This window comes from Aulonocara stuartgranti (genome assembly GCF_965226115.1).
Source record: "Aulonocara stuartgranti genome assembly, chromosome: 17".
Lineage (NCBI taxonomy): Eukaryota > Metazoa > Chordata > Actinopteri > Cichliformes > Cichlidae > Aulonocara > Aulonocara stuartgranti.
Genome location: NC_138953.1, coordinates 6,869,396 through 6,881,961, shown reverse-complemented (window position 1 = coordinate 6,881,961; position 12,566 = coordinate 6,869,396). Strand labels below are relative to the sequence as shown.

At 37.4% G+C, this 12,566-nt stretch overlaps 1 long non-coding RNA gene across 2 annotated transcripts; it reads right to left on the bottom strand.

The window, feature by feature from the left end:
- Positions 1 to 6,358: 6,358 nt before the first annotated feature.
- LOC309692836 lies at positions 6,359 to 12,555 on the bottom strand. 2 transcript variants are annotated; one of them, XR_014272478.1, is made up of 3 exons: positions 9,067 to 12,555; positions 6,801 to 6,845; positions 6,359 to 6,618 (listed from the first exon to the last, which is right to left on the bottom strand). It is a non-coding gene; the product is annotated as an uncharacterized lncRNA (long non-coding RNA). The 2 variants fall into 2 exon arrangements; XR_014272479.1 differs by lacking the exon at positions 9,067 to 12,555 and adding an exon at positions 8,608 to 9,042.
- Between the last annotated feature and the right edge of the window lie 11 nt (positions 12,556 to 12,566).

Here is a 12,566-nt window from a genome sequence, read left to right as displayed (position 1 = left end):
TATGTCCAGTTCTTTTTTACTCCAAACCTACTGATCGGAAAACATTATGTGATGCTGGAAGTTTTCATCCTATCCACCTGCAAAACAAGTTTACCTGTAAGCCAACACATTAGACGTAAGCAAATTTGTGAAATTCCTGAACAATGTGCTTTGTGGAGTAGCAGTAGTACTAGAACTAGTACTAGTAGTCCTAGTATTCTGCAGCAACCAGGCTTCAAGAGTGATCACTCTTCTGGCTTTCAAATGGTGAAAACATGTCACAGTCTTAACCGCAAATCAGAAATGTTGGTAAATTTAAAAAGGAATTTAAACGTCAGCTTTGACATAGACACAGACTTTATTAATGCCACACTCAGGAAATTCACATGTTACACATGATTTAGCTCACCTGCTAAATCCCCAGAGCAATAACCACATCAGCATCATTAGCCTGAGTGTTGATCCTCCAGGTGAGTGAGTGGAGTTGAGTGAGTGAGTGAGTGAGTGAGTGAGTGAGTGTGTGTGTGTGTGTGTGTGTGTGTGTGTGTGTGTGTGTGTGTGTGTGTGTGTGTGATCAGAGGTGAAGCTGCTTTCTGCAAAGTCTCATCAACAACATCTTTAGAAACAAACATCAACAACCAGGAAGAGTCTAAAAGCACTAAATATGAAACAGACCATTTACCATACCCAACACTGAGCTCCTGCACAGTCAGATGGAGTGAAACATAATGTCCCAGTGGTGTTCTGTTGGATTTAGCAGGTGAGCGTTGTTGCCAGTCAAAACCTTTTTTTGGAAACTCTTTACAAGAATCAATGTAATTATTTGTTTTACTTGAATCAAATGTATTGGTTTATATACCTGAAATAAAAATTTTTTTGGAAACCCGTTACATCAAATAAAACTTTCTTGGAAAAGCATTGCAAGAATCAATCGAGTTATTTGTTTTACCCCATTCAAATCTATTGGTTTCATTACATCAAATTAAATAATTTTGGAAACCCGTTACATCAAATAAAACTTTCTTGGAAACACTTTACAAGAATCAATGTAATTATTTGTTTTACTTGAATCAAATGTAATGGTTTATATACCTGAAATAAAACTTTTTTGGAAACCCTGTACATGAAGTAAAAGGTTTTTGATCTTGTAAGTTCTGGCTTTAATATTTTCAGCTGATAAAGTGAACTTCATACAAACTCTGTGTTAGAAAAATCAAACTGTGTCTCGTGCGGGTGTATTGTGACTGCTCCATCACAATGTATAATTTGACTTGTGAGGTACACACAACAAGGCCAACAAGAAAAAGTGAATTAGAGATTCATTACAAAATACAAAAAATAAAAATAAATAGTGCACAAATTTAAAACAAGCAAAACACCTATGCAAGAGTAACTACTAATGATTTACAAATACTTGTCATATACAACCAATACACTCAGAGAATTTTACCATATCAGTATAAAGCTCTCTGTAATTCCTGGACAGTTCGTGAAATAATTTAAAATTAAATCTGCACTTCAGTTAACTATTCTTTTTTAACAACAGGTTTATGTCTTAGATCTACGGATACAGCTAAAACACTCTGCTTGTATAATGCTGTATTCTCTCCCAGCTTATCCTTTTCTCACAACAGGGTGATTCCCAAAGTACGAGTCAATAAAACAATCACTCTAAAAACCAGAACAGAAAGATAAAGTTGCAAAATAAAAGATTAAGGATTGTGTTTTTATAGCATGTAGTAAACTATCCCCTTTTCTAACACAGAGTTTGTATGAAGTTCACTTTATCAGCTGAAAATATTAAAGCCAGAACTTACAAGATCAAAAACCTTTTACTTCATGTACAGGGTTTCCAAAAAAGTTTTATTTCAGGTATATAAACCAATACATTTGATTCAAGTAAAACAAATAATTACATTGATTCTTGTAAAGAGTTTCCAAAAAAAGGTTTTGACTGGCAACAACGCTCACCTGCTAAATCCAACAGAACACCACTGGGACATTATGTTTCACTCCATCTGACTGTGCAGGAGCTCAGTGTTGGGTATGGTAAATGGTCTGTTTCATATTTAGTGCTTTTAGACTCTTCCTGGTTGTTGATGTTTGTTTCTAAAGATGTTGTTGATGAGACTTTGCAGAAAGCAGCTTCACCTCTGATCACACACACACACACACACACACACACACACACACACACACACACACACACTCACTCACTCACTCACTCACTCACTCACTCACTCACTCAACTCCACTCACTCACCTGGAGGATCAACACTCAGGCTAATGATGCTGATGTGGTTATTGCTCTGGGGATTTAGCAGGTGAGCTAAATCATGTGTAACATGTGAATTTCCTGAGTGTGGCATTAATAAAGTCTGTGTCTATGTCAAAGCTGACGTTTAAATTCCTTTTTAAATTTACCAACATTTCTGATTTGCGGTTAAGACTGTGACATGTTTTCACCATTTGAAAGCCAGAAGAGTGATCACTCTTGAAGCCTGGTTGCTGCAGAATACTAGGACTACTAGTACTAGTTCTAGTACTACTGCTACTCCACAAAGCACATTGTTCAGGAATTTCACAAATTTGCTTACGTCTAATGTGTTGGCTTACAGGTAAACTTGTTTTGCAGGTGGATAGGATGAAAACTTCCAGCATCACATAATGTTTTCCGATCAGTAGGTTTGGAGTAAAAAAGAACTGGACATATATTTGTCTTCTTTGGGCTACTTTTATGTCAAGAAAGTTAACTTATTTAGAACTGTGATCAAGGATAACACATAAACCCTTGCAAATGTGATGGTAAAAGAGTCTAACATCTAGGTGTTACATGGTGTTGCAGGTGATAAAGATCCATAAACTACTTCCATTTGTTTAGAGGTGATTGCCAGTTTTGTTGGGATTTTTAGAGATACAGAGATCCTGTTCTGCTTTACTTTAAAAAAAAAAAGGATTTTCAGAGCTGTTGATATATTAATCAGTGTTCATAGAAACATGGATCAACCATGTTTTGACAGTGAGAGTGTTACATTGTGACAGTTTCCATAAAAGTCTGCAAATTCTCTGAACAGGTAGCCATGAAGCAGCCAATTAAACTTAATATTATTTGTATGGCCATATCACAACAACAGCATAGCCTTAAACCAGGTTTGGAGTAAAGAGAACTGGACATATAGTTTCTTTTTTGGGTTACTTTGAAGTGAAGAAAGTTAACTTGTTTAGAACTGTGATCAAGGATAACACGTAAAACGTTGAACGTTTCAACATAAAAAGTGTACAAACTCCAGAAAAGTGGCAACTGAGGTGGCAAAATTGCAGGCAATTTTCACTTAAGTAGAAGTACAGCTGCTAGTGTCAAAAACACTCGAGTAAAAGCTTGATAAAGTATCGGGTCAGAAATGTGCTCAAATTGAGGAAGTCAAAGTAGTAACCTAACTGAACCTTGTGCTATAATAAAAAAATAAAATAATATTAGTAGATAGGACTACAAACTTAGTCTGGTGGTAAAAAGCACAAAGGCCTCAGGGGGACATTTGGCAGCCAGGGTTAGAGCTCAGACACCTGGAGCCTGGGGGTTGGGGCTAACAACACTGACTGGTAAAAGAATCTAACATCCAAGTGTTACATGATGTTGCAGGTGACAAAAAGCCATAAACCACTGTTTAGAGGTTGTTGTGGAAGTTTTCCGTTTAATAAAGCCTGCAGACAAGCGATGAGCGGTAGCTAACATTCTTTAATCAAGACAAAGAACAGAAATCAAGCTTGGTGAGGGACTGCCATCGCTGGGACAGAGGGTGAGCAGAGTCTCTCACTGAGCCTAGCATGGCTCTCAGTTTTGTCTTTCCCGCAAAGAAAGTTTCACACTGCCTTGCTATCTTTTACAGTGGAGAAAAGACAAAAAGACTCTTCCTGTGGAGTTGTCTGCTTCCCCCCAACTTCCTTACCAGACCCCACTATCTGTTAAACTGTTTAAATGGAGTGTGAGGCAGACATGCTAAAACAGTGACCTAAAAGCATTACCAATAAACAATGGGATCAATACATAAATGAAAGAAATGCAGCTGATAAAAAAGCCATAAACTACTTTCATTTGTTTAGTGGTGATTGCCAGTTTAGTTGGTTTCTTTTTGAGACACAGAGAGTGAGAGATCCTGTCCTACATTACTTTAAAAAAGAAGATATTTTCAGAGCTGTTGATATATGAAGCTCTGAGCATTGAGTGTTGCATTGTGAGAGTTTCAGTAAAAAGCCTGCAAATTATTGCATTTATACTGGAGAGCAAAGAAAAATTAAATTCTACTTGTACTATGGAAAATCAGTTTCATAAAAGCTACATAAACAGAGCTGAAGAAGACTGCGTTTGTAAAACTAGCGGTAACGTGTGAGAATTATAAGTTATAAGACTGTTTCTGCTATCGATACAATTTGTGTTGTTAATCCTAAATGATTCACGGTGACAACATCATAAGAACAAGGTCATTTTACTCCACACACACACACATTTGGAAAATCACATAGTTTGACCATAAAAATTCCCAGAATAATTAGTATTTGAGATTGCTGAAGCAACATCACTAAAGAAAAATATCCTTGCATGTCACTTTCGTTTAAAAATATAAAAAATGTGAAGTTTTTTTTTGTAAAACATAAAAACAACAAAACTTAAGACCTTAAGAATCTCCTTATGAATGTTGTGAATATCTAGATCATTGGTGTTTGGATTTGAGGGTCAACAGGGCGAACACTGAGGCTGGGTATTAGAAATACAACATGGCAACATGAGACATGTTAACTCTGAGAACACTAACATCTAGATTAAGGTGTGAGAGGTAAATACATAACAGAAGCTAAAAAGGAGTTGCTTGTCTCTAGATTAGTTAAAATAAATTGAAAATAAACTGATTTGAACACGTTTGATGCATTATACAAAGAAAGGTTCATGATGTAGTTCACATGATCTAAGCAAGAGTGACTCGGAATCTCAAATGTTAAAGTACACTTACTGATTGTACTTTTACTACATGAGCTAATGTAGATGCTCTAAAAGCACGCTGGCTGAAAAAGAACCACACGTTTGGAGAAACTGTGCTGTAACTTCTCATACTGTGAAGTTTTCTGACAAAAGTGAATTGAAAACTTATGCTGTACAGCTTACTAAGGGGTCCTTTGCTGGGCCATGTGCAATTACACAAAAGAACAAGTTAAATTTCACCATAACACTGACTGGAGAAAAGCCAAATTGGGATTCTAATTGACATTACAACTGAAATCAGTGCTGTGAAAGTTAGTTTAAAATCACTCTTGGTTCTTGGCTAGCTTTGTGTTAGCATCCTTTGTGTACTGATGCTTGCAAGAAGCTAAAGTTGCTTTGGCAGAATTTTCTTTCTCATATATGCACACATAAGGAGAGAGATGTTTTATAAGCTTTAGTCATCACCGTGCACTTTTCCTGATTCACACAAAATACAGCAATCTGGCACCTTCCCGCAGGGTCTTGCACGAGTATTAAACATGTTCATTTGTGCTTTGGACTGTCACCAGATTTCTTCTAGAAGTTTCTTGCCAGTCAGCAACTATCTTGGCAACACCACTTGAGTTTGTGTGTTGCATGCTAACACCATTATCATATGTGTAATAATACTAAAGCTTCATCTTATGCACACACAAAAAACAAATATGGCTCCTTCGTGCAGGGTTTTCTGGTATGTTCATTTATGCTTCCCAATTAAAAAAAAAGAAAAAAAAAAGAAAAAGCAAACTTCTTGCTTCTCAGCCACTGCGGCCACATCCTCACTGTTTTTTAGACAGTTATATAAACATACTGTGAGTGAGTCATAAGCTTAAATACAATAGTTGAAGGAACAAAAACTTAATGTTTAAAAATACCAGTCAAATCTGATTAAAGTAAATAAATAATAAGTATACAATGTAGTTTTAAGACTTATCTCAATGTTTCGTAACATTAATGTTCTATGAACTCGTGAGTCCAGAAATCTGAATGTCATGAAAAGTATTTATTATTCGTGTATTATTATTTTACAATACAAGGTTGTTTTTCTCCTGATACTTCATGCAAACCACATTTCTCCAGGCCGGTCCTAATCAGCTTACTCAGTATCACTAGATCCAATGCTGCTCCTCCAGCACAGCACACAAAAGTAGGAGAGACCGGAGATGCCATGGCTTAGTTAGGAGACTGTTTGCTTCAAGGCCACTAGAAGGTGCTGCCATAAAACTACAATAAATGAATTGACCTTTTGACCTGCTCACACTCTTTTATGCAAAACCCTGCTGATGTTACACACACACACACACACATAAAGAGATTCTAGGTCTGACCAACCGTCTCCGCCGTGGGCAAAAAGATGACAGTCAATAAAATTCTAAAATTTTATTTATAAACACAATGAATAATAGTTAAAAGTCCAGTGTCCCATTTAGGTACAAAGTAAAAACACACAGTCCAAGGCCAGAGCCAGCTATGCCACAAAGCCAGTTGCACTCCACACGTTGTTCACTTCAACAGGGGTAGCAATTGTCCTCTGAGACCCACCACCCTGTAAGTAGAAAGCCAGTGATCACTCCATCCTCTGCAACTCAGCTGCCTTCAGGCTACAGCATATAATAGGCCCTAGCCTGCACAGAGCGACAAAATAAGACAATTCACTATATAATTCACAGCCCATCCATCCCAAACATATCAGATCATTAGAGGTTTTGTCACATTACATACCTGCACTGAGAGACAAAATAAGACTAATGACGCTAAATTTAATTACGGGTCATGGACAGCCTTCATAAATGCTCATATTACTCACCCACACTGAATTCCAGCACAGGTTCATCTGGGTCCTGACTATTTCCTGCAAAATAACACAAACGTCATCAGAACATTAAGTCAGAGAAACAACATTTGGAGCTTTTGTACATGATAAATTATACTGCAGTAGTAAAACAAAGTCAAGCAGCAGTACATTTATTAAAATCACCTTCAGCTGTAATATTTAAACTGATTTAGTGTCAATTTAGATTATGTTTAGATTAAAATGAAACTAGTACCCTTGTAATGTCTTTTTAAATTAGAGGTAAATATTTGTATATTTTTTTACATAATATAATTATATTTACTGGATTTTCTCTCTATTGTAGTTTAATATTATAGCTATTACTTGTTTTTTATTGACTTGTCTTGTTTTTACAATGATTTGCTTTGACTGCAGCCTTTAAAGAAAAGACTATCTGTTCAGTAACTATCCATCAGACTGGGTCCATGTTACCAGCCAAATGGGTAATAATTAAAGTAAGTTTTGAATTACGTATATTTGGGTGTTTAGGTGACACTTTTGCAAAAAAAATTATATAATTAGGTTTAAAAAAACTAAACATGTATGTATTTAAAAACAATAAGTGTGTTAGAATTACTACAGCAACAGGTTGTAGCTCACTGTACTGTTTTTGAGCACAACTTTGGTGCTTTTGCCTCATTTTTAAATCAGTGATCCCAGTAGCACAGTCTAAGCAGAGACCTCAGTGCTTGGCAAACAATCAATAGAATCAATATAATTATTAAAAAGAAACAAAATAAATGCCAACCATATAAAAAACATAAACTTAAAGAAAAAACTAAACTTGATTTTATGTCTTTAGGCTATTGTTAACAGCAAGCATGAGGTTAGTGCATATGTATTATTATTGGAAAGATTACTGCAAAGAAAAAAAAGTTGAACCAGGAGGGGGCGATATTGCTCTTCTTACAATGAGTTACATGCAGGCTATTACTTACCGTGTCACTCACATTTATTTCACAAATTAGCTGAACCCACTTAATTCGATTTAATTGTATTTATGCAGAGCTGAATCACAACAACATTCTCCTCGAGGTGGTATAGATTGTAAGGTAGAAAGTCTACAATTAAAAAGAAAAAACCTCAATACAGTGGGAAGGAACAACTCACTTTTAACAGGAAGCACCCTCTGGCAGAACCACGGTCAGGGAGCAAACTATCAAACTACGAGGTCTTTAAAATAAGGGTTCCACAGTGTCACAGTTTTCTGCATATAGTCGATTAATAAATGTTGAGAAAACAACTAATCGATTCAAATTTTTTATTTGAACAAGTATCAAATTGATTTTCACAGAAGCGTTCAATGGAACAAATACATAAATGGTAAACTGACTGCTTTTTATATAGGGTTTTTGTATTTTGCTCGTGCATTAAAAAGCGCTTTATACAACATGCCTCATTCACCTATTCACCCAAACATTATTACAAGCACCTTTTCTACAATTAAGCTAAACATGCATAAAATGTTAGCAGTGGAGATTTGGCACCTGAAAGGACCCCCTTTGATCCACTCCTAGTTTGAGTCTATTTACATTTAAATACTGATACTTCAATTTTGCCTTGGTTTGAGCTCCATAAAGCAGGCAAACCAGAATTAATCACAGAAGGCAAAAACACTGAAACTACGTTTTAAGCTGCGAGCCAAACAAACCAAAGGTAACCGTGTTTTGAAAAGAGCTATGAAGAGAAACAGACAGACTACTGTAATTTCTCAATAAAATGTCGCTTATTATCGCTCACTCTCAAGAACAAAAACGTGAGTAATTTTCCAGTAGCTCACCATATTTGGGATCTTCTAACATCCACACTTCATGTTTAAACGGTGGTGCGGAGGCGGTGTACCGTCGCAGGACGGATGTAGCATTCAGCGCGGTGTGCCTTTTTTTCAGTTGCTAAGCAACAGATTTGTCCCGCCCCCTTTCGTTATGACGAGCCGGGCCAGTCCTTTGACTGGTGACGTTACAAAGAAACCGACCTTATATATAGACCTGGCTGTTCAGTTGAAACGCATTCATACAGCGGGACAGCAGCGCTTTAAACGTTCAAACACGGAGTTTAACACAAAACAACATTTTAGGCATAAAAAACAAAAAAGTGAAATGGCAAGCTCAAACTGTAACACAATGACAAATGATGAAACAGTTCAGACCAATCGGGATAATTCTACAGTACATGCTTTAGTATCCCTCTTGAATAACTTGTTCAGTGATTTTTCGTACAAGCAGTGGGAAGAGCTTACCTCAGGCTATCCGGATTGCTCCACCGCTAAGCGGCTTGCAGGTTTTGTAGAGGACGTAATGGACCTGTGTGAACAGTCAGGAGCAGTATCACCACTGAGGTCTTCCCAGAACTCCCCTGTACATCAAAACTGTTCTGTCCACACCACCACTGGCAAAACGTTTTTGTCACCTGTGAAATTTTTGGACGATTCTGCTGAGCAGGAGTTTGATACAGCACAGAATATAGATGCTAACAGCCAAGAAACAGCTAACACAGAAGAACGCTGTCAAAATGCTGACCAACACAGTGCTGCAAAAGCAGAAAACAATCCAATTCCAGATCCCCAGCAGCAGAAATCCTGTGTTGAACATGAAGCCAGCATCCCACCGTTAACAAACATAAGTCAAACGGAGTCATATAAAAAGATACAGAATCACAGATCTTCTGTAGACTGTGAGCCACCTGAAAACACCTTGTTAGAGACATTAATTCAGGCTGTGCTTTCAAAGCTTGGTAAACTTTTAAAGTGCCCTCATTCTCACCAAAAACGTTTGTTGGATCTACTCTTGGACAAATTCAAGTGGATGGATTTGCATTTAGACCGAAAAGTGCAGAATTATTTTGACTGCATTGCTAATGCCATTTTCACTGATATTTGTGACAAATTACATAAATTGTCACTAATATCATTGGGGAGGAGTGGGGAGGAGGATTCAATGAATTTAATGGGACAACCAATGTTTAATATCATAACTACTTCAGTATTCCAAGAACACCTGTTGGCAGTAACAATTATCGATAGACTGGAATCATATGAAAAGAAAGAAAGATGCAGACTTTCAGTGGAAAGCTTTGTGGAAGGACTGATTTCCCGGGTTGCAAAAAAATCAGGCACAGTCTTCATCATTGAAGATGCTGAAGCTATCTCCAACCGGCTTACCATGAAAATCTGGACTGAAATCAGGGCAGAATACGACAAAATCCCCCCAGAGAAGTTCAAGAAACTCAGCGAGAGGGTTTTCAAATCCCTCTGTAAAAGATGGAAGCATGCAGCGGTTATTGTGACATTCTGGCAATTAAACGTCCAAGATCTTGATGAAGATATTGTTAAAACTTTCAAAAGAAAGATATTCACAGAACCAAGTTGCATATCTAAGTGCTTCTCATCGGTGCGTGCATTTTTTGGGAGGTTTAAGGGAGGAAACAAAGTTTCCCCTTTATAGTGACATCGTGATATCAACAGCAAGATATTTTCTAAAACTCACTGGACACTTTAAATTAGCTAGTTTTACATTTAGATCAGATCAAGTCATTTTTGAAATCCCCAGGAATGGTCGCGGCAGATGGCCACCCCGCCCTGAGCCTGGTTCTGTCGAAGGTTTCTTCCTCTTAAAAGGGAGTTTTTCCTTCCCACTGTCGCCTCGTGCTTGCTCAGAGGGGTTTGTTCTTTTGGGGTTTTCTTTTTAATACTGTAAGTTGTTACCTTACAGTGTGAAGCACCTTGAAAACACCATTGTTTCCTTTGGTGCTATACAGATTGAAGTGACTTGCACTGACAACATAACTAAGCTGGGACTTTAATTTAACATCAATAAAATTATAAAAATATTACATCTTGATTTCTGCTTGTTTTCATTGTCTGTGACTTAATGAATACAAATGTGTAATTTAACAGATTTTTTCTTTATGTTAGTCTGACCGGTGATTCCACGTTGGCCTTAGGTGTTGGCGCGGATACGCTGCAGCCCCTGAGCCATTAATGGCCCAGCACACTACAGTAAAAACAAAACAACAGCCATCTCTCCAACTAGGAAAGGAAAATAATAAACTGCCTCCTTGGAGGCAACCTGACTCAAAACAGTTGCAGTCCAACTCAGACCGACTGCAATCACTCTCAGGCAGATTGATGAAGATCTGCAAATAACTGTTGTCTAATTTATAAACGCAGACAGATTGCCAACACGTCTGTTTACAATAGAGGACTGTACTTACATGGTTGCAAACTGGTTGTTGTCTTGCTTATATGAAAACATTGCTTTGGAGCAATGAAACTCAAACACATTCATTTTTAAAATGCCTCAAAATGAAATTTTGAAATATTTGGCTTTATGCTTTGAAAGTGCCGTTGTGAGTGGGAGTGTGAAATCCTTACTTGATGTGTTCCCTTTGCCTTTACTGTTTTCAGTTTTATTTGTCATATGCAAGTTAGCACAGGGTCAACATTGCAATGAAATGTGTTTGACGAGCAGCAGTCACTCAGCAGCATGGTACAGTAGAAATATAATAAAATAAAAAATAGAAAAATAGTAAAGAGCAAAATATTAGAGAGACGTGGTAAAAGAGAAAAGATGACTAAATATATATGTATCTATAAATATAAATATATGTACACTAGTGATTAAATAAGAAAATCTTGAAAAGAAATATGACGGGAGGCCAAATGGGATGTTGCACAGGAATGAGCAGCAGAAAATTACAGTATTACTCAGACTTTTAATAGTCATATTGTCAGTTTTGGCCGACGGTCATGGGTCACTTCCACTAAAATAGCACGAGACTGGAGTAAAATGTACTTTATTAATGAGAACACATGGTGATACAGCAAAGAATCCAACCCTTCTGAAAAGCAAATGGCTTCCTGTTATACTCTACCTGATTCAGGTGAGCATCTGGAATAGACCAAGTCTGGGGGTCAGCAAACCAAAGGAAAACAAAACCCTCCCCATAAGAAAACCACTACAATATAACCAACACGATATAGCACATCATAGACATATGAAGATTTGGAACAAGTCCTATAAATAATTCCATAACATATAAACTTCAGTCTCTTCTATATACATTAAAACAGCGGTCCCCAACCTTTTTTGCGCCACGGACCGGTTTATGCCCGACAATATTTTCATGGACCGGCCTTTAAGGTGTCACAGATAAATACAACAAAATAAAACTAGTACCGGTACCGGAAAAAAAGAAGATTTATTCATAACACACGTGAAAGACCCAGGAAAACAGAGTTAACGATAAAAACGATAACAAAATAACGATAAAAACTCTGAAAACCATACATTTCACACCCGAGCCTCATCTCTCGACCAAACGACGGTCCGTGGCCCGGCGGTTGGGGACCGCTGCATTAAAACACCTTAACCACACAGTTAGGTTTCAGCCCTCGCTGACTCAGAACAAAGTAAGACAATCAGAGTTCGATTGGTTTTTACTTGTGCAGGGGAAGCCTGGTCAGATTCTCAGAGTTGCAAGCTCTACACCCAAACTCAGACAACTCCAACTCCAGCCTTTTATTGAATGAAAACAGTTACACAACCGCCCATTGTAAACCCCATATGTTGTGTGGTAAAAGCTAAGGCACTGTGTGTGTGTGTGTGTGTGTGTGTGTGTGTGTGTCTGTATACGTGACTTCCTGGTTACAAACGTTTTAACCACATCTCTAGTCATAAAAGGGTATCTCCCCTCAACCTCGTATATGGCTTAACCTCTTTAACAGTCCACCATTTACAT